We start from the raw sequence: 22,501 nt of genomic DNA, 5'->3' as shown, positions 1-22,501 counted from the left end.
CAAACTCTCAACCAGGGGGACTGTTCAATTCATACTGAAAGTCTGCAGCGACTGGTTGGTGTGCCAAGTCAGAACCATGCAGTCATAATCAGGCTCCTCCCAACCTACTTCCTATGCCTCCCTTAACATTAGAAAAGAGATCTGCAATACAAATATATAGACCCAAAGACAAACCAAATATTGACATATAGTAAATATTTACTAAATGTAACAACTATACCACTGTTAATAATAGAAAAGATTTCAGCAACAATAGCAGAGTCAACTAAATATGCTAAAAGTAATAAAGCTTTATCTAACAAAAATGGAAGGGGTGGAGGAAAGGGAAGAATGAAAAAAGTAAAATTTGAAAATAAAGGTGAGAAGAAAAAGGAAAGAAAAGCGAGATAAAGAATCTAAATAATAAAATTAATAGACTTCTGTAAAAGTAACATAAAAAACAAGAAAAGGGAAAGAAAAATATGAAAAAAGAATAAAATAGCAAAACAAGAAAAAGAAAAGTATCAAAAATCAAACAAAGAAAAGTATAAAAAAATAAGTCCAAAAGTTCTTCCACATGTTTGGGAAGTGATTTATTTCCAGGGCCAGTCATACTGGAGTCCATCAGATATTGGACCAAATACTGAGTCACAACTAGGGCCTGTTTTGTTCCCACACCCACATTTTGCAGTGTGGTTGCTGTCCCCTGCCCTGCCTTTCCTGCTGGACAGTGTCAATCAGTGGTGTGGTATCTGAACTAGGACTGTATTCACTCCAGCAATGCTTAGTGTTTGTGCTCCTCTGGGAGCCCCAAGTCCCTGCAATCTTCAGCTAGTTTTATGGCCTGTGGGACTGTGTGTGCCTCATTGCTCCAGAATTCCTCTGTCCATACACCCTGGAATGTGACAACTGTCAAAGCTGAGAAGTATCCCCGATTACTTTATTATATGGTGAAAGCAAACAAATCACCAAGCTCTGTACTGGAAGTATGTGTGAGGGGAGGGCCAAGCAGTCTGATGGACTTAATGCCAGCTCTTACATGAAGAACCAGCCCCCTCAGGAAACCACACATAACTAAGTATGGCTTGTCCTTCCTGATCTAAGCTCACTGCTGCTTAAATTTTTCAGGGGATCTATGACTAGGCCAGCCTCCCTCTATGGCTGTTTTTGTGGCAGTCTCCCATCCGAGTACTGTAGTAGGGTGACCCCAGAAACTCTGTTTTGTAAGTTCTGATTTCTAGAGTATCTCAGTCTTAAACAAGTAACCCCTTCCCAAAACAGCTCCTGAGTAATCACTCTCACATATAGCAGGCACTGTAATGGATTTCTTCTCCAACTCTATCCTGCCATGTGGAAGGAATCGCTCTGTAATATCCCACTCTGTATTTACACATTACAACAACCAGGTGGTTTTATTGGGACTAGTAGTGGTGGTTTATTGTTTTGTCCTGAGACTCTCTTTGCTGTGCTGGCCTCCTTCCAGACTTTCCTCAGGTGCTGATTCTGAGTACACATCCTATACATGAAATCCTACCTCAAAGTCAGTTTCTGTGGAACCTAACTCAGAAATAAAGGAATTTGAGAGAGAATGAAAATTCTTAGTGTTTGCATCAACAGAAATCTTCTTAAAGAAACTTCTAAAGAATGTCATTTCAGGAGATGCAAAATGGGAACAGGAAGGTAATTGGAGATGGAAGCAGGAGTGGAAATGGAATAAAACAACAAAGAATGGTACAGGAAAAACAATGTATAAAATGGTGTGCAACAAAGGTTATAGCTTCTTTGAGGAATACAGTAGACATGACAGAAATAAATACCATAATTATGCCTGGGATGATGGGAGTGTCTAGTGTGAGTAGTTTGTGCCTCAAAGCCATGGCTTGAAGTGAATGCTGACCTAGGATAAATAAATAGAATCCCTCCTAGAATGTTCAGCCTAAAGGATTGTGGAGGAAATTAGTGTGGTTATGTCCCTGTTGTTGGATTGTTTTAATATGATAAATTAGTCATATGAATCAAAAGGTTTTTGTGGATGTATTTCTGGCATCAAATTAAGAGAAAGGTCAGATGGCTAATATTTTAAGTAGGCTTTTAAAAATGTGTAGTAGTCCACCTTTGGAATATATAATGATTCCATTCATTGTGGAGAATTGGTGCATGTACATAACGCATCCCAGTTCTTTTCTCCCCTTCACCTCCACCCACTTCTTTGTCAGTCATTTATTTATGTTATTATAAAGTTAATTATCATATATACAGATTAACAACCAGATTAATAAGGGAAAAATATAAAACACATGGGGCAATTATGCTAAATCAAAATGCACTTTCAGATAGAGTCTCCATCCTGGATTACAATAACGTTTTCTTTCTTTCGTCCTATTATCTGTCTTTTATATTACACATTATGTTGAGTTTCTCATACAAGAAAAACAGTGCAGTATTTAAGTTTGTGTGTTTGACTTACTTTGCTTAATATTATGTTCTCAGTGTGCATCTATTTTCCTACAAATGACTCAAGTTTATCCTTTTTATGGCAGAGTAGTACTCCACTGTGTATATATGCCACATTTACTTTATTCATTTATCTGTTAATGGACATGTGGAGGAGAAACAGTCCATGGTGTGGCAGGCAGGAAGCAGCAAGCCTTCCAGACTTTTAGCCATCCAGGCCACAAACCTATTGGATGATGCCACCCACATCCAGCTTGGGGCTTCCATTACCCACATCCAGAACTGTGATTAACCAATTTAGTTATTACACACTTAATCTTTACTCACATACCCTAGATACAATGATTTGGTTCAACATAGTGACAAGCAGGAGGACAGTTAAATCCAATTAAATTAAATGGTGTGGCTTGCTGACAGGCTACCAGCAAGTCACCTGATCCAGTCCAATGTGAAACTGGCCCATGATACGAGGTAGTACCTCACATATAAAGCTGCTCTGTTCCTCAGCAAGCACTATAGCCCATCCTTCCCAGCTATTGGCAGCTGTCTGAGGGGTGGCTGAGGCAGGGTCTCATCTTCTGAGGAGCACCTTGCTCTCTAGGTGGTCTAAAGTCTGCGGTTGCTATTCTAACTCAGTAGGATTTTTTCCAAGTCTCATTTTTAAACCAAAAACTTCCCAGTGTCACTGAATGATGCAACTATCCAGTGAGCGGAACAAAAGTCCCAATCTCGGTTGGCTCAGCCAAACAGAGACTTACAGCCTCTCAGCCACAGTCATTGTCCTAAGGAATGGGCAATTTCCTGGGCTGAAAGAGGAAGAGCCTCTGAATTTCAGCCTGGAAGTTGAGGAGAAACACTGAGATTTTTTTCCCTGTGATTGTTGGCTTGCTTGGTTTTAGCCCTGATGATTTAAAAATATGAACACAGAACTCTGAGTGGGACATGTTTCTTACACCCTGTACCAAATAAGAGGATAACTAAGATAACTAGGAGTGTTATTGGGTAGGTAGTTCCTTTTTAAAATGTATCTCAGGTCCTTCTTGATTGGAACAAAGAATTGAATGAGACATGCCAAAAATTGTGCCAAAAGTTCATTTGAAAAGTGAAGGAGGGAGAAATTGGCTCTGCAGAGCAAACTTGAGCTGAACAAGAGAGGAAAAGAGAAAAGCACACCCTGGTCTAGAAAACGCAGGGCAGGATACCATGAAAGAGACATGATGACAGGATCCTAATAGCATCTGTGTCCCTATACATCATGCACGTTTCATAAACCTGTGAGAAGTTCTGTGTACAGGGTCCTGAGAGGTGAAGCTGTGTAGAGCCTTGTATCCCACCACACCTCCCTTCCATGCCAGTCTAACCCATGGGCTATTTCCTACCTCATTTCCCCTGCAAGACACTAGCGAAACTTACCTTTTGATGTTCACTTGCCATTTTAACTTGTATTTTTAGCATATTCAGAAATATGAAATTTCTGTAACTCTAATTCAAAAAGTAATTAGAGAAAGATTTTTAGAATCAAGCCAAATACTAGGTTAAACATTTTTATGAGTTACCAAACATTGTAATTAATCAAGTATTCTAGTTAAAAAATCTCGGAAAGCAAGCAAGCATAATAGTAAATGCCTCTCTTAAGATAATTTTTAAAAATAACTGTATGCTGCTAGCACACTACCATATGCCTATAATTCCAAATACTTGGGGGGCTGAGGCAGGAGGATCACAAGATAAAGGCCAACTTAGGCACTTAGCAGGACTCTTTCAAATTAATAAAAAGAAGGGGCTGAAGATGTAGCTTGGCACTCCCTGGGCTCAATTACTAGTACTATAAAAGTGATGATGTTACTGAGTGACTTCATTACATTTTATAGAATTTAAAAACATAATGGCATCATCAAAAATGCCAGACTGGGGGCTGGGGATTTAGCTCAGTGGGGCTGGGGATTTAGCTCAGCGGCAAAAGCGCCTGCCTGGCAAGTGCAAGGTCGTGAGTTCGGTTCCCGGTACTGGAGAAAAACAAAAAAAAAAAAAAGCCAGACTGGGGAAGTCTAAAGAGTTAACTTCTGCAGAAATCTAGAATTTATTAAAAATTTTTACCATAACTAAAGGATGACTTGGTGGAGCTATAAGCTGCTACATTGCAGTAAGAAAGTACTGTGGGATTTATTTGCTAGCCCACCGTGTCCAAGACAGACTATTTACATTTGGAAGCAGAAGGTATCCTATCTACTTTTGAAAGCAGTTTGTTACATTATAGATTGTCCTCTCTAAAATGTTTGTAGTTCTCTTTATTTCAGGTAATGTGGTAAGTTTCCTTTAATCCTCTCATACTTTATTGTTCTCCTTTATGGTCAGGTTATTTTTCTATGTCTTTCATTGTAGTATTTTCGCTGTAAGGGTCTTTACCTTTGTTCGCTCTCATTCTCTCGTGACCTTTCTGTGAAATTTTCCAGAAGTTCATTTCACATGACACAGCAATGGATAACATCTAGAGGTAGATGTAAAAATCCAGCTGACTTTTCTTAGGCCAGGTATTGAGGAGAGTTTTAAATATCTCAGTCAATATTAATCACCTTTGTAGTATTTTAAATCAATCACCTTTAAATTAATCACCTTTGTAGTATCATGATTTTAAAGCATATTGGTGATACAAGCCTTTCTTGGCACTTTCCCACCTTTTGTCATACAATGGGACTTGAGCTTTCTTATGAGGTCTGTGTGTTCACATTAACATTTTGGGTTTTAGAAGGCATTTAGGTGGCGTAAATGTCAAGCATTCACAAAATTTTAGCAACTTTCTGAGATTAGCATGCTTTTTATCTTTTGGGTTATTCTCATAAATTGTCATTGAATGGGGTCTGAGGAGTTTCCCAAAGAAAGAAATGGATACCTAAACTCACCTTATGGTGTACATCATCAACTCATGTCATAGACAAACATTTCAGTATACAATATGTCAGTGTGAGACATAGGCAGATTTATTAGGTAGAGGTACAGAGTAAGGCGGAATAGGGAAAAAGACTCCAGTTTGAGCAGCTGGAGAAGGTACACTCAAAGGAAGAGGTTTAGACTGTCCTGTTCAGTGTTAGGGTAGATGACAGTCCAGTTGGTCATTACCACAGTTCTGCTTTTGTACCCCTGGAGGAATCCTTATGGCTTAAGGGGCGCTTTGAGATGATTGTTCTTGCATGGAGGTGTGTGTGGGAAAATCCTTGGTTTCCATCATAAGGTAACTGCTTTCACTTGGAGAGGTGAACTCAGGATGGTGTGGTCTGCAAGGGCTTGCTTTCTCTGGAGTCTGTGGTGATTGTAAACTTAGACAATGATTGGAGATTTCTGGGCATTGCTCCAGGGAGTCTGAAACTGAACTTTGTAAAAGCTGGATATCCTTGCAAATTCTGAAAATGACTTCAGCTACTCTTATCTTGGTGTCCTCAGTCTTGAAGGAAGATGATACAGGCCAGGTAAAATGGAGGGCTAATAAGCTTTGTAATTGAGACACTCCTTAACTAATTAACATGCCTACATGTAGAGTTGAGCAGGGATCTGACTCACAGTTTTAAGGTAATAAAGGAGACAAAAAATTGAAAGCAGAGATGACAAGTATCATCCTACTTTTATTTACCCATGAGGCATCTGTAAACCTAGCCTGTAAGTCCCTGTTACAAATTCCACTTTATTTTAGTCTAGCCATCAGTCTTGAGGAAGTTAGGGTGTCAGCCAGTCTGGCTTTGTGAAAGTTTTCTTGTGGAGTAGTAAACTAGTACATGAGAAGTGAACGAGATGAGTCGTGAGTTTCTGGAATGTCTGCTCACAAGCTTAGCGAGGGGAGATATGAGGGACAGTTTTGGATAACCTTGAGTAACCGGCTGTGTTCTGGAACTCCAGTTACCTTTCTACCAGCATTTCTTCTGTCATACTTTATAAATCATATTTGTAGGTTTTCAAATATCTAATCATATTGGAAGTTGGTTCGGTACATTCTTGAAATCAAATCCCTTCTTTCTAGATGGCTTTCCTATGTGTCCTTTTGATAAAAAGTCTGACTGTGTACGATCAACAACAGGTTAGAAGACTGCTTTCTCATGACTTCTGCATCACTAGCTGCCTACCTAATTCAAAAGTTCCCAAAGTTTCACTGTGTCCATAAAATTCCTTAAGATTGCTCTGGAATCGTTTTAAATTATGGTTTTATGAAAGAAATATCTGGCAGTTTAATGTTTAGATACAGGATCAGTTCGGCTTATCAGCAGCAACTTTGTCTCTCGCCACTAGAGGGAGGTCTGTGGTTGTTCTCCCCTTGGAGAAAGGTCTGAGCTGCTTTTGTTTTTAAATTTAGAGGTTGGTATAGATCTTTTCCTCAAAATTCCTTTTGTGGTATTAAATAATTTCATTTAATAGGCAAAGGTAAGTTAATTCAGCTTGTTTGATGAAGCCAGTCTTACTCATGCTTTTCTGTATTCTTCAATTTTTAATAAATGTGAGTTAGAGATCAAGTGAAATGTGTGTGGAATGTGTTTTTTTTGTTTTCTGGAGTTGTACTGTCCTTATAGCAGCCACTAGCCACATGTAGCTATTGAAATCAATTAAAATTTAATAAAGCTTAAAACTTCGTTCCTTAGTCCATTAGCAGTGCGTCAAATGCTGAGTAGCTACACATGGATGGCTAGAGGACACTGTCTGTGTTTGGAAAGCACAGGATGAAAAACATTTCCATTATCCCAGAGAGTTCTGTTGGATAGTACTGCTCTGGAGGTTTGATGGTTTGTGTCGTGGCCATTAGCGTTACTTTACTAGAGAAGAGGAATCAGTGTCTTCCCGCAGGTAGCTGGTACAGGTGGTGTGGAAGGGAAGGCAAGCTGCACTTCCTTTTCTGCTTCGTTAAACCCACTGCCGCCGTTAGGAACTTGGTGATTGAATGGAGGAATTTCTCCAGTACTGATCATTCCATTTGACTGTAAAAAAGATTTACTATTTGAATAATGTTGGAAGTTTGTTGCATTTTCTCAGGTGTGTGTGTGTTTGTTGGGGTGCTAGGGATGGAAACACGGCCTAGTGGGTGCTGAGCACAAGATCTACATTGAGCTGCACCTCAGGCCTCACAGTTTCTCAGTTGTTATTGTAAAGAGTACTGCCATGCAGCTTTCTCTGTGTTCATCCTCTGATGTAACAACACTTGTAAATGATCACACCTACAGCAAAGAGGAGAATACATACATTTTTAAAGGCTTTAGTTTATGAAACTATGCTTACAAATAAATAGAAGCGTGAATTTCAGAAGCCTCCCTCAGGTTGTTTCTTTATTAATACTTGCAGTGTGAGAACCACATCACTGCTTGGGTCTGCCAGTCTTCCACCCTCTCACCATCAGTTTAGATCTCATAGTAGGTGGGATAGTTATACTATATTATCCATATTTCTTAGTAATAGGTTGATAGTAATTTAGGTAGAATGTGACATTCTTTCATAATGAGTAAATAATGTGTTTAACATTATTGGTGACAAGGATCCTGTTGGACATTTTATAGATTTGTGTTTCTTATTGAAATACCAGGTAACTGGATTTATGTGTTTTCAACGTGGTAATATTGAAAATTGAAGTAGGGAGAACAATAAAATGAATTCACACCCCCGTATCTACTTCGGCTCTTTTCCACACCACTCTTACTTCTGTTACCTTCATCTCTCCACTCCCTCACCTCACCCTATGATAGCGAAGCTAAACCTCGGTGACAGAATTTTATTTTTAAATATTTCAGTATGCAATTTTTAAAAGATAAGGATACTCGTATTTTATATTTAATACCATCATACTTCCAAAATAGTTCTTCTAAGGATCATACCTCTAAGATAATTCTTTAATGTCAATTTGGTTTATTTGATGTCAAAATCATTATTAATTTCAACATAATTCTATATTTTGCTGATACTAACATAAAATAATTATATTATTGCTTGGTAAGTCCTGAAAGTCCTGATGGTGTTTTGAATACATGTTCATTGCAAGTAAGATATGTACTGCTTTTAGATAAAAATGTTCATATTTTATTACTAAAGCCATTGAATAATTGGGGTAGCTGGGAGGAGGAATGGAAGCAGATGTTAAATTGAAGCAAGTATTTGGTGTCCCATCTGTCTCTGCGCCCAGTAATTATTTTAAGCCAAAGTTGGCCTACATGGTACAGCTTTTGATATGTTTATAAAAAATTCTGTGTGACTATTGTGCAGGATATAGGGAACAATAAGAGGTTTTTATCCCTTAGAAACTAAATTTTTTTTTAACAGAACATAACTAGTATTTGTTTTTGTTTTGTGTTTTATCAAAGTTTGTACTTTCCAGTTAAATTGTAGCATTTGAGAGCTGGAAGTTTATCCAGTTTAGTGGTTTCCAACCTTGAGCACTGCATCAGAATTCCCGGGAGGCTTATGAAAACACTGATTCTGGCCCGATCCTTGGAGTTTGAGTTCTGGAGGTTGTGCGCTGGCTTGAGAAATTGCATTTTTGAGAACTTCCTATGTGATGCTGGTGCTGCTTATCCAGTGCACAGGCTCTGAGAACTGTTGATGTAGTGCAGTCCCTTTTTCCTTTCATTTTGTAAGTGAAGAAATTTATACTAAGAGGAAAAAGGTTCCTTTACCCAAGACTGGTTAGTATCACAACCAAAGTGAGAATATGGGGGGACATCTAGACATCAGCCATAACACCTAGTTTTATCATTCATCATTCCCTTTTTATTTTTTTTCTTTTAAAAATAAAAGGATGAAAACATATTAACAAACACACATACATTTACAAATTAACACAAAAGCAATACAAGCAATACTGAATTTCAGACAAGGTGATAGGAAATTAACAGTGGTTGTTGTATTACATATTGATATCTTCAAAGTGGTTTCTCAGGAAAACAGAGACATGTAAGATTAATGAAATAATTAAGCATTAACTGTTCCTTGCAATAAAGCGATAGAAATCAGTAGTACAACTATGTTAGCCATCCTGTATATACGTATGTACATAATTATCCCCTTCTTTCTTTTCTCATTTTCCTCATCCCAGTCACTCTTGGGGCTGGGGATTTAGCTCAGTGGCAAAGTGCCTGCCTGGCCAGCACAAGGTTGTGAGTTCAGTTCCTGGCACCGGAGAAAAACCAAAAAAAAAAAAACCAAAAAACAACAAACAAACAAACAAACAAAAAAACATCCCAATCACTCTTTACTTTTGAGCAGTTTCCTTTCATTTCACAGTGTCTATCATACTTCCTAATTTTTATTTGCTCTTTCAGGTTCTTACACTAGTGAGACAATACATTGTTTACGCGTGCTGATCTGATTTATTTCACTTATGAGTATGGTCTCTAGTTGTGACCATTCACCTATAAAAGCCTCAAGTTTATCTTTCTTTGTAGCTGAGTTATATTCCATTATATAAAAATACCACAACTTTTTTATCCATTCCTCAGTGGATGGACATTTGGGTTGCTTCCATGATCTAACTATTACAAATTGTGCTGTTATAAACAGGGGTATGCATATATCACTATGATATGATGTTTTCAGTTCTTCTGGGAAAATATTCAGAAGGGGAATAGCTGGGTTGAATGGGACCTCTAGTCCTAGTTTGCTGAGGAATCTCCAAACTGATTCCCACAGTGGTTTCACCAGTCTGCATTCCCACCAGCAGTGAAGAATTCCTGTCTCTCCACAGCCTCACCAGCATTTTTTATTGGTTGATTTCTTAATGATAGCCATTCTTCCTGGGGTGAGATGAAATCGCAGTGTTGCTTGAACTTGCATTTCTCAACTAATGATGTTGAAAATTTTCTCGTGTATTTATTGGCCATTTGTATTTCTTTATCTGAAAAGTGTGTATTCATCTCAGATGCTCATTTTTGGATTAGGTCTTTGAATTTGGGGGGGCTTATGTTTAAAATTTTTTATATGTTGTTGTTTGTCATGGAAATATTTTATTTCTCCATTAAATTTGAAGGATAGTTTTGCAGGATGCATCAGTCTTGGTTGGAAGCTGTTCTCTCTCAGGACCTGTAATATTTCACTCCAAGCTCTTCTTGATTGGATGGTTTGTGTTGAGAAATCTGCTGTGATTCTGATGGGCTTTCATTTATAGGTGGTCTGTTTCTTTTCTCTAGCGGCTTTTAATATTTTGTTCTTTTGCTAGATATCTGGGATCTTGATTATTATATGCCTAGGTGTATTTTTATTTTTGTTATGACTAGTTGGAGTTCTGTATGCTGCACTTACTGTACGTCAGATTCTTTTTCCATGCTTGGGAAATTTTCTGCTATTATTTCTGCAGATATTCTCTTTATTCCATGTGTGTTGCGTCCCGCTGTTTGTTGACTCCTATTAGTCTTACATTATTTCTCTGCCTCATCTTGCAGCTGTTGAATTGATTTTTCCTGGTTCCTTTTTAATTTTAAGAGATCCTTTCTTTCATGATTGCTAGCTGCCATGCTGTCTTCAAGATCTGAAATTCTGTTTTTGGCCTTATTCAAGTGGTTTTTCCAGCTTTCAGTGGAAGTTTTGATTTCCTGGATATCTCTTTGAATGTGTTTCATGCATTCTAGTTCATTCTTATATTGTTCATTTAATGTTTCCATCAGTTTCCTATGCTCCTCTATTTTTTTATATATGTCTTCTTTAGATGTGCTGAGCAATTATTTCATTATTGTTGTCATTTCATTTTTTAGCTGAGAGATTATTTCTGATCTGATGTCTTCTGTGGCCTGATGGAGTTGTTTCTTTACTTCCATTGCAATCATTTCAGCAATTTCAGATGTGTGTTTACCAAGTTCTCCTATGTCAAAGTCTCCTGGACTTGTTCTGAGTGGGGTGGGGTTCTGAGATTGCATTTTGGTCCTTCGTCTTGTCATATTTGATGCCAGAGGCAGAGAGTGTCCAGTCTACCTCTTCCCTGGCAGCTCAGCAAAGGTTGCTAGTGTCCCTAGCTTTCCTGGTGGTCACAGTTGCCCCTCAGTGGCCACCGAGATGGGCTGTTCAGTCTGGGATCTTCACAAACCGCCTGATCCAGTGTTTCCCGGCAGCTCAGGGTGTGCATATCACCAAGAAGCAGGCTGCACTGGTGGCATGATCATGGACCACTTGGTCTTGTGTCCCCAGGCAGTTCAGGGCACAGGCAGAGCCCAGACATGAACTGCAGGGTCAGCAGTTCATGGTCCACCTGATTCAGTGTCTCCAGGCAGCTCAGGGCGCACATAGGAGCCACATGCGGACTGTACTGTCCATGATCACAGACCACCTGTTTCTGTGTCCTCCAGGAGGTCAGAATGCATGCAAAGCCGAGAAGCAAACTGCAGTGTCAACAGTTTGTGGACCACCTGATCTAATACCTCAGGTGGTGCAGGATACACACAGGGAGGGCCCAAACGGAAACCCCAGTGGTTCATGGGCCCTCTGACCCAGTATCTCCTGGCTGCACGGGGCACATGGAGGGCAGAGACACAGACTGAAATGGTTGCAGGATTGCAGGTGACCTGCTGTGTCCCTGGGAAGTAGATGGGATATATCTGGTTCTCTTAGCACTCAACTAGGAACCATGATGTCAGTGTATTGCAGACTGCCTGATTCCATGTCACCAAGCAGGTCAGTTTGCGTGCAGGAGTCAGAGTGGGCTGCACTGGCAGTGATCACGGACCACCTGTTTCTGTGTCCTTATTCCACTTTTAAATAGAAACTGGCTAATCCTTCCAGAAGATTGCATCCCACCCTCATCTGGGAGAGCTGCCAATCATTGCAGAGCATTTGGGTCAAGGTTGCAATAGAACTTGATGTGTTAGGCTTCTTTACCTCTTCACAGAAAGGACGAACATATAACTTCTCACCCAATAAAAGGGAGCACTCTGAAAGCCAAAGAAGCCCTATAAATTGTGCTGGGACGACAGGCAAAATCTGGAAGTTTGGTCATACTTCTAGGGAAATATCTGCAGGTAGAACAAAGATATTTCTTAGAGCCTGAAGATATACAGAACACAAAAACTTGTGGGGGAATGAGAGTGGTTTACTTTTAGTATCATCTTGTCCATAATCAGTACTCCATGTGCTCTTGGTGTTTTTATTTTCTGGAAAAAAATGGTGTTGCTAGACTACATTAACAGGAAAAAGAAAAGCATGGTGAGAGTATTGGGTCCAATGACCGATTATGTTAGTGAGACTATACTCTTTAGTAACAGTGATTAAGGCCACAGGGTTTGGAGTCAGAAGAGACATCAGTTCAAACACCAGTTCTGCCCCTTACTGGCTGTACCTGTACTGCCTTGAATAAGAGGCTTCTTGACCTCTCCAAGGCTCAGTGTCCTTTAAAGAATAGGGAATGTTATGCCTCATAGCGATGTCCTCCAAAAGCCTCATGTGCTTGTACATGGGGATTTTGGGAGGTGGCTGCATTGTGGATGTGTGATGCTGTATTATGGGTGTGCAATAACTGAATTAGTCCACTGATTGGTTTAGCATAGTTCTGGGTGTGGATAATGAGAAGGCCCATCCTGGGTGTGGGTGATTCCAACGGAAAGGTTTGTAGCCTGAATGGAATAAAAAGGGAAAGGGAGGACAGCTGCTTGCTGCTGTCTGCATACTCTGCTATAGACTATTTATCCTGTGCCATGTCCTGTCTTAGAGTCAGCCAACTATGGGTTGAAACCTCTATAAACTGTGAGCTAAAATAAACATTTCTTTCTTGAACTTGTGGTTCTTGATTTTTTGTTTCTAGCAACAAGGATATGCAAGGTTGTTGTGAAAATTCAATCAGATAATGCAAACAGTGCAGGGTGCATATTTAGCAATCACTGAAAAGTGGCTATGTTGCTTTTCAGTCCTGAGATTCAGGTCCTAATGTAGGTGAAGGGAGTACAGGTGAGATTCTGTACCAGACAGGTGTATGAACTCACCATCCTGGCTACCTGGGCCCCAACTTTGTGCTTAGAACTGATAATGAGATAAGGGCATATGATTTTTACTTCTTGAGCCCCACTTTAGGTTAGTGAAGCTGCAGAGATAAGGCTACCCTGAGTAACTATGGGAGGTTGGTAAGGAGCAATTAGAAAGTACCTCGTTGAGCATGGTCAACCGAGAGGCTTTGTGGTAAGCTCTTTTCTTCACTTCTATGATCCCTCACTTCTACCCCCATGATGTCTTTTCAATTCTTTTCACCTTGCGAGTTACGGCTCAAATCATACCTCCTCTGTAAAGATGCCCTGACCATCCCAGCCTACACTGACTGCTCCCTCCTAGAGTCTCAGGATCGCCAACTAAAAAATGTGCATACTATTTATTACTCCTCCACGGAAGGGTTGTGTCTTTTGGGAGTATATCGGTGCTAGCTCTCCATTCAATTGTATTGAGACAGGATCAGGGCCACATCTTACTCTTCTTTACTTTCTACCATCCAGCACTACAATAAGCACCATAATAACCACTTTTTAAATGTTTATAATTTTGTGATACATAATGATATGGTATATATTATACATACCACATCTTGATCCTTTTGTTGAGCTTTTTATGGTACTTTGTTTCAGGTGCTCTGATGTGTATGTTTTACACATATGTTTAGTCTTCACCCAAAAAAGGGCAAGAAGGTGGCAGGAATGGGAAGAGAAAGAAGTATATCCTTAATACAAGTCAAACATATACCTCTTTTGATTGCAAGGGGAGCTATGAAGGTGAAGTGACCTATCAGAGTTACTGAATTTCCTTGGGATGGGAGGAAACAGCCAAACCTTTATATTTCCTGCTTCTCAAGTCACTGGATGTGACCCATCTCAGGAAGTGCTTGGTGTCTTAGGCAAGGTAGGTCTCTGCAGCTCAGGTAGTACCTGAAGGTGCTAATGGCTGACAATTGGCAGCTGACTATAGAACTAGCAGTGGAAGAAGCAAGTGTGCCCTGCAAAAAGGTTCTAGACACTCTGGCTGCATGTCTATTATAGTGTCTTCCTTGGACAGTACTTTAGATAGCATGGCAGTTATTTTATCTGAGCGCATGCTTGTGGCTTTTCTTTTATTATTATGCAGAGGTCAGGTAGCAAGGAATTTTGTATTCCTTTATAGGAAATATTTACTTTTGTCAGGTATTATGATCTCTACATTTCCATTGATCTTTAGCTTTCCTATGATCTTTCCATGTGTGTACTCTGAATCAAGGGAATGTCTGTACTTGATACTTGGCAGAATTGTCACATTGATTCCTTAACCTGTAATGTGAGGGCTGTTACTGTTGTAAAGGCTAAATGGAAGCCATTATTGCATTTACCTATTAAAATAGTAAACTAAAACCAATGTTGTATCCTTGGAGGGATTATAGAGATTAATGCAACTATCAAGGACTTGAAGGATACACAGGTGGTAGTTCCCATCACATCTCCATTTAATTCTAACATTTGCCCTGTGAAAAAGATGAATAGGTCTTGGAGAATAATGGTGGATTACTGGAAGCTGAATCAGGTGGTGAATCCAATGCAGTTGCTATAACAGTTGTGGTTTTCTTGCTAGCTCAGATTAACACATCCCCTGGTATTTGGTATGCAGCTGTTGATTTTGAAAATGTCTTCTTTTCCACACTATCCATAAGGCCCATTAGGAACAGTTTGCTTTCATCTGGCAGGGCTAGGAATACACCTTCACTGTCCTACCTTGGGTTATATTAACACTCCAGGCCTGTGTCAAATCTTAGTTCACAGGGATCTTGATTACCTTTTTGTCTCACAAGGTTTCACACTGGTCCATTATATTGATAATATTATGCTAATTGGACCAAGTGAGTTGTTAGTAAAGCATTTGAGAGCCAGGGCATTGGAAATAAATCCAATTAAAATTTAAACATTAGTCCTCGTACCTTAGTGAAATTTCTAGGAGTCCAATGGCCTGGGCCCTGTAGAGGTATCCCTTCTAAGATAAGTTGTTGCGTCTGGTTGGCCCATAACCAAAACAATAAATAAATAAATAATAAAAAGTATCACACAACACCTAGTAGGCTTATTAGGATTTTGGAGGCATCACGTTCCTCACTTAGGTATTTTACTCTGGCCCATTTATCTAGTGACTCAGAAAACTGCTACTGTTGAGTGGGACCCAGAACAAGATAAACCTCTGCAGCAGGTCCAGGCTGTATGGTCCAATACATCCAATAGTACTTGGAATGTCAGTGCCAGGTAGGGATGCTCCTTGGAGTTTCTGCCATGTCCCCGTAGTTGCAGTGGAGGCCTTCAGGATTTTGCTGCAAGATTGTGCCATCATCTGCAGACAACTAGTCTTTCTCTGAAAAACAGACTTTGGCCTGCTACTTGGCCATAGTGAAAACTGAACATTTGACCATGAGACAACAAGTTACCATGTGATCTGAGTTGCCTATTTTGATGGTTGATTGATTGTGTATATTTGAGTAAGAGAAGCTCAACTAAATTGGCTCAGCAATTCCACACCCTAGGGTATAGAAAACCTATGCTAGGGCTACTTGTCTCCTGGATGGTGTAAAAGGGAAATGAAGAAGGACAGATCTCCTTCTGTTTCTTTGGAGGAGCTCCAGTCTTTGTCTTCACCTTGAGTGTCATCTCTTGGATTCCAGCACAGACTTTTCAGGCTTCCACCACACACCCTTCCACCTTCCATTGCAGACCCATCAGCTTCCTGATATGGACTTGCATGGGACAATACAGTGAGCTCCAACTCTTTGACAGGATCCTTTAGATCTCCAGTGAACAGACACTCTTCCACATCTGACTCTGTGAGTGGCCACTGTAAGCCAATCTTCTAAATTCTTACATATTTGTATATCTTGTATTGTATGTTTCTCTAGTAAACACTGACTGATTCACCTATAATGAGCCTTGGTATTGATCCACCAAGTCGTAAAGTTGGAGGTACAAATCAATAGTCCATAAATGGAAGGGGTATATATGTAGCTAAGCCAGAGCAGGTACAGAGAGCACAAATCAGTTACATGAAGAAGTTGCCCAGATGCCCACGGTTTCTACTCTTGCTATATTGCCTTCTCTCTCCTCACGTGGGCCTCATGGGGCATACCATATGATGAGCTGTCAGAAGAAGGAAAGGCAAGGCTCTGGTTTACAGAGGGTCTACACATTATTCAGGCATCATCCCCAAGTGGACAGCTGGAGCATTACATCCCCTTTCTAGGTCATCCTAGAAAGGCAGCAGTGAAGAGAAATCTTCACAGTGGGCACAACTTTGGGCAGTGTACTTGGTAGTAAATTTTGCCTAGAAGGAAAAAATGACTAAATGTGTGACTGTATACTGATTCATGGGGTGTAGCAAATTGTGTGGCCAGGTGGTCAGGAACTTGGAAGGAACATGACTGGAAATTGGTGACAAAGATATTGAAGAGGAGTTATATATATGTAGATAGAGAATTATTTTCTTATTCTCTTTAATGGTTTGAGCAATCTTTCATTCTTCCATCTAATAATCTGAGCAATGTAGTTGAGGATAGCGATATGTAATGTAACAACCACTGTTCATTCGTATTATTTTGTCTTGAGACCCTGTATCACTTTGAATGTTCTTGCTTTGATTTGTTTATGTTTCTGATACCTGTATGCTGCTACTGTTCTATTTTTTGTTTGTTTGTTTCTCATTTACTACTTTCTTTAAAATAAAAAAAAAAGATAGAGATAGATATCTCCACATGGGCAAGGGGTGTGAAGACATTTGTACCCCGTGTAAACATTCACCTAAAAGTGATCTCAGCAGAAGAGGACTTTAGCAATCAAGTGGCTAGTGTAACCAGTTCTGTGGATAGCAATCAACCTCTTTCTTCAGACACTACTATCATTGCCGAATTGGCTCATGAACAAAGTGGCCGTGGTGGCAGGGGTGGAGGTTATTCATGGTCAACAGCATGGACTCCCACTCACTAAGGCCACTGCAGAATGCCCACTATGCCAACAGCAGAGACCAACACTTCGTCACTAATATAACACCATTTCCTGAGTGATCAACCTGCAACCTGGTGGCACATTGATTCTATTGTACTGCTTCTATCATGGAAAGAGCAGGGCTTTCTCCTTACTGGCATAAGCACTTATTCTGGATATGGAGTTGCTTTGCCTGCACATAATGTAGCTGCCAAAACTACCATCCATGGACTTACACAATGCATTGTCTACTGTGATGGAATTTCATATAGCACTGCTTCTGACCAAGGAACACACTTTACAGCCAAAGGAGTGAGGCAATGGGCTCATGCTCATGGAATTCACTGGTCTTAAATGTTCCTCACTAGCCAGAGACAGCTGTATTGACAAAGTTGGCATGGCCTTTTGCAGATGACAGCACTAGGTAGGTGGCAATATCTTGTAGGGCTGGGGCAAGGTTCTTCAAAAGGCTTTTTGTGCTTTGGATCAGCATTAACTATATGGTACTCTATCTCCGAAAGCCAGGATTCATGAAGCCAGAAACCAAGGTGGAAGTGGGAATGGTATCACTCACCATTACCCCTAGTGATCCACTAGCAACATTTTTGCTTTCTGTTCCCGTGACCTTATGCTCTGGTGGCCTAGAAGCCTTAGTTCCAGAGGAGAAAAGGCTTGTACCACAACGAGGATTCCATTGAACTGTATACTGACTTCCCCCTGGTTATTTTGATCTCATACCTGTGAGTGAATAACCTTTGGCAGGGGTCATTGAGCAATATTATCAAGAGGAAATTGGACTATTACTCCGTAGTGGAGGAAAGGAAGCATATATTTGAAGTGCAGCAGATCTTTTAGGGCATCTCCTAGTATTACCATGCTCTCTCATTAATGTCAACAAGAAACTACAAGAACCCAATCCTTTTTTTTTTTTTTTGGTACCAGGAATTGAACTCGGGACCTTGGTGTTTGCCAGGCAGGTGCTTATGCTGCTGAGCTATATCCCCGGCAACAACCCAATCCCAGAAGGATGATAAATGGCCCAGAGCCTTCAGGAATGGAGATGTGGATCACCCAATCTGGAAAGAACCAAGACCTGCTAGAGTGCTTGTTGAAGGCTAAGGGAATTCAGAATGGGTAGTAGATGAAGGTAGTTCTAAATGTCAGGTACACCCCATGATCACTTACAGAACAGAGTACTGTAATTATAGGAGTTACCTTTCAATATGTATCCTATGTAGTATAATGTTGACAGTCCTAATACTGGCTCTTAAGTATTGTTAAACCCAGGTTATAGTATTTCAAAGTATGAAATATTAGGATTAAGCATTACCCAAAGAAAATATGCCTTCTATTCTTGGGAGGGAATTAGTGCATTTCTGTTTGTACCCTGAATAGTTGTATCCTATTAGGTGTAAATATGAATTTGTAATTGTGCCTGAAGACTAACTATGGTTTAAGAAAATGTGTCTGATTTTCAAGTTAAGAAGGGGTGGATTGTGATAGTTAACTGTTGCATCAACTTGAGTAAGAAATAGCCAGCTAATTGGATTAGCATAGTTACAGGTGTGGGTAAAGGGATTTACTGAAGAGAGAATCCTGCCTTGAGTGTGAGTGGTACCAACAAATAGGTTTATAACCTGAAAGGAATAAAAAGGGTTACAAAGAAAGAAGTTTCATTTTTGTTTCTTTGTAGGAGCTCCAGTGTTTATCTTCAATGTGGATGTCATCTCCTGGTTTCCAGTGCAGACTCTTCTGCCTTGCAGCACAGACTCCTTGGCCTCCTGATACAGACTGGCATGGGATACTACAGTGAGCTACAGGTCCTTGACCTCTGACTGGATCTTTGGATGTTCATCACACAGGCAGCCTGTTGCATTCTTCCTCACCTGTCTCTGCAGGCAGCCATTGTAAGTCTACCTTGTAAATCCTTATATATTTACATATCTTATATTAAATCTGTTTCTCTAATGAGCACTGAATGATACAGTCCCATTCCTTGTGGAAAGAAAACAGGCTCAAGATGTGCTGTTGTCAGCACTTGCATATTCTGTCCATTTATCTGTGCTGAGATGAGTTGGGGACAGTATTTATGCCCTAGCCCTCAGGAAGCCACTAGTCTCTAAAGGAAAAAAAAATCTAACTTTTAAAGTTCCATTTTTAGTGCCTGTTAAAATTCCTCCTTTGCTTATTTAAGCCATCAATCTTGAGGGCCCTGAGGTTCCATGTCATCTGGCTGGCTCTAATGTTGGATTAGTGTGTTGATTTTATCAAAAGTAGCTGGAGCATAAGAAAAGGAAATCCAGATGCTTAAGCCTGAAAAAATATCACTAAAATTGTGAAACAAATGCAAAGTAAGGCCATGCTCAGAGGATAGATGACCATTACACCTGCTAGAAAGGTTTTTGATTTAAAATACTCATGCTTAAGAACTCCTTTTCGTAACTTCTGCAGCTCTTACTTTCGTAGGATTGGCACACAGGTGACACTTTGATGCTTGTAACAATTTTCTCTTCCCCCCAAGTGCATTTTCTTCTTTACTAAAGGCATTTCCCATTAACTATCAGCAGCTTTGTCCCTTGGTGCCAAGGTAGTTTTTCTCTGTGATGGTCAATGGGAACATGTCCCACATTGGAGGAGATGTGACAGGTGGTTGGAGTCAGTGTCATAAAAACACTTCTTGCCAAATATGAGCAATAACAGAGATTTGGAAAGAGAGTCTCTTAGACTGAACTTACCTAGGGTCCGTTCTCAAGTCTTATCTTATCTACTTTGTACTCGACACCCTCACATATTAGAACTTTGACAAGCGATACTTGCACATGTTACAAACATATAAAACAAGCCAAAAGGAGCAAAATAATCCAGTCTGTACAGTAGACTTGTACTGAGAAATAGTGACCATGTTAATTAAAGAAAGCCAATATATCTGTGAAGCATGCATAGTTCTGCAAAAAAGGTATATCATGCAAATAAGAGTCCCCACTTCTTATAAACCAATGTGAATTATCATTTGGGAGAAAGTACACAATTTACTAATGACAAGACCAAAAATTAGAGTATAGTAACACCATTAGGATTATGTATGTACACGTACTATACTGCAAACAATTTTGAATACAGTATATAAAAACGCATATTATACCAACTAAGAACATGCATTTTGAGCAAGACCATCTCTTATTAACCAAGAGGAACTCAGCCATTGCCAGTTATGACTTTAAGCAATGAACAAGGTAACTGTTTACCAAAATGATTCAGTTACATTTATGGCATTTTAAGACAACGGTCATGACTGGCTGCTTTATACCAAGATAATAACATTTTTAAAAATAAGGAAATTCACATGACAGTAGTTTGTATAACCAGAATTGTAAAACAAAACTTTAAACAGATATCTAAAAATATGAATTTCCTAAGACTTAGTTTTTTCAAACATTTAATCTTAGCAGACAGTAAAGAGCACAAGAAATTATTTTTACAAATCTAAAACCTCTTTTTTAACATTCTTTTCTAAATTTTGCTAAGAAGAGATCAGTATTTTAACCATATTGTTTTGAACAAAGATACTGACATTATTTCTGTCCATTATATTTTTTATTTTAAAAAATATTTTTCTTAATAGATAATAATAATTAGAAAAGTTTTACCCAAAAGTTATACTATTAGCCTATATAATCAATTTAGAACAAAATATAGCTTTTGCATTATTGCAAAATTATGCCACCCTGTCACCAGGCTGAGTCCTAGTTTCCCAAACTTACCTACCCCACCTTTCCAGGCTCAGGGACTCCTGTCAGAGAAAAAGTATTTTCAGGACATGTCAGAAAGAAGAATGAGTAGTGTTTATTAGGCAAAGACAGCAAGTATCGCACACTCACGAGGGGAGTGTGGGCACTTAGGAAAATGAGATGCATTACAGTATGGAACTGAGTACATTTATACTTTTCTTGAGGGAGTGAAAAACTAGAGGAAAAAAGTGCACATCCCCACAAAAGGGTGCCAGCCCATTTAAAGACATCTTTTTTAAATAGGTGGTTTAAATATTCTCCGGATTTGCTCAACCTTTTGTTCACCTTTTTAATTGAACCAATTTATGGTTTTCTAGTGTTGGTTCTGGTAGGGAAGGAGTTTAAATCTGGCCAAGTTCTGTTGACACTGGAACAATGTTTATCGTAGGGCCAGGGCCCTATATCTTACTTTCTTAATTGAGTCAATTTATGACTTTTTAGTGATGGGTCTACTAAGAAAGAGGTGTAAATCTAGTGAAGGAATGTTGGCATGGGGCTCTTTTAGATTATTTTGGCTAAGCCCTGGAAATTGCATTCTTTTTTTTTTTTTTTTTTTGGTTTTTTTTCTGGTACCAGGAACCAAACTCACGACCTTGCACTTGCCAGGCAGGCGCTTTTGCTGCTGAGCTAAATCCCCAGCCCCTGCATTCTTCTTATTAAGTATAATTTTTAGTTCTGATTTTCTTGTCTCTTTTTCACCAATCTTTTATTTCATCTATCCTACCTTATCCTCCCAACTTTATTGCCTTATTCTTAAAGAGAGTGCAGAAGGCCCTGTGGTCTGACTTTATGTAACTTCATGCTGAAGAGGGGCACTGTTTGTGCCTAGCCAGGGACTAAGTCTTCTTCTGACTAATCTAAAGGACATATAGGAACATCAGATTTTGCCATTTGTAAAATCATCACTCTTGAATAGTCTGAACAAGACGGCAGGGGCATGCATGACATTAACCCACAACAACATGGAACAAAAGAATTCCAATGCACAGTATCATAGCCAGAGAAATGAGCACTTTTTTCCACCAGTTTGTTCCAGAAAACCAGGATAGTAGCTAGTCATCAATGCTAATGGCAGAGTCTGGTTTTGAGACCAATCTGTGAATATAGATGTTGCAATGCAGAAGACATATTTATAGAGTTGTCAGTAATGTACACACAATATTCTGTTTTGATAATGGCACAGATTCCAAATTCTGCTGCTGCAAGAATGTCTAAATCCATTTGATTTTGTAGAATGGCTTTTCAAAATCACTTTTTTTTTTCTTTTTTTTCTTTTTTTATTTTAAAGATAAAAGGAGGGAAACATTAACAGACATACAACATTTTACAACATATCACAAGCACAATACAGACAATACAGAGTTACAAACAAAGTGG

The 22,501-nt window shown here is 39.4% G+C and overlaps 1 long non-coding RNA gene across 1 annotated transcript in view; it reads left to right on the top strand.

Moving 5' to 3' along the window:
* Positions 1-16,082: 16,082 nt before the first annotated feature.
* The window catches only part of LOC106147377, a 55,510-nt gene continuing 49,091 nt past the window's right edge, over positions 16,083-22,501 (top strand). The window contains exons 1-3 of the long non-coding RNA XR_001232249.1: positions 16,083-16,186; positions 18,279-18,483; positions 19,030-19,243. This is a non-coding gene — a long non-coding RNA (uncharacterized LOC106147377). The remainder of the gene's footprint in view (positions 16,187-18,278; positions 18,484-19,029; positions 19,244-22,501) is intronic.

Source organism: Chinchilla lanigera, unplaced genomic scaffold (genome assembly GCF_000276665.1).
Source record: "Chinchilla lanigera isolate Chin_1 unplaced genomic scaffold, ChiLan1.0 scaffold00147, whole genome shotgun sequence".
NCBI lineage: Eukaryota > Metazoa > Chordata > Mammalia > Rodentia > Chinchillidae > Chinchilla > Chinchilla lanigera.
The sequence above is the reverse complement of the archived record's forward strand: the minus strand, read 5'-3'. Positions and strand labels throughout refer to the sequence as shown.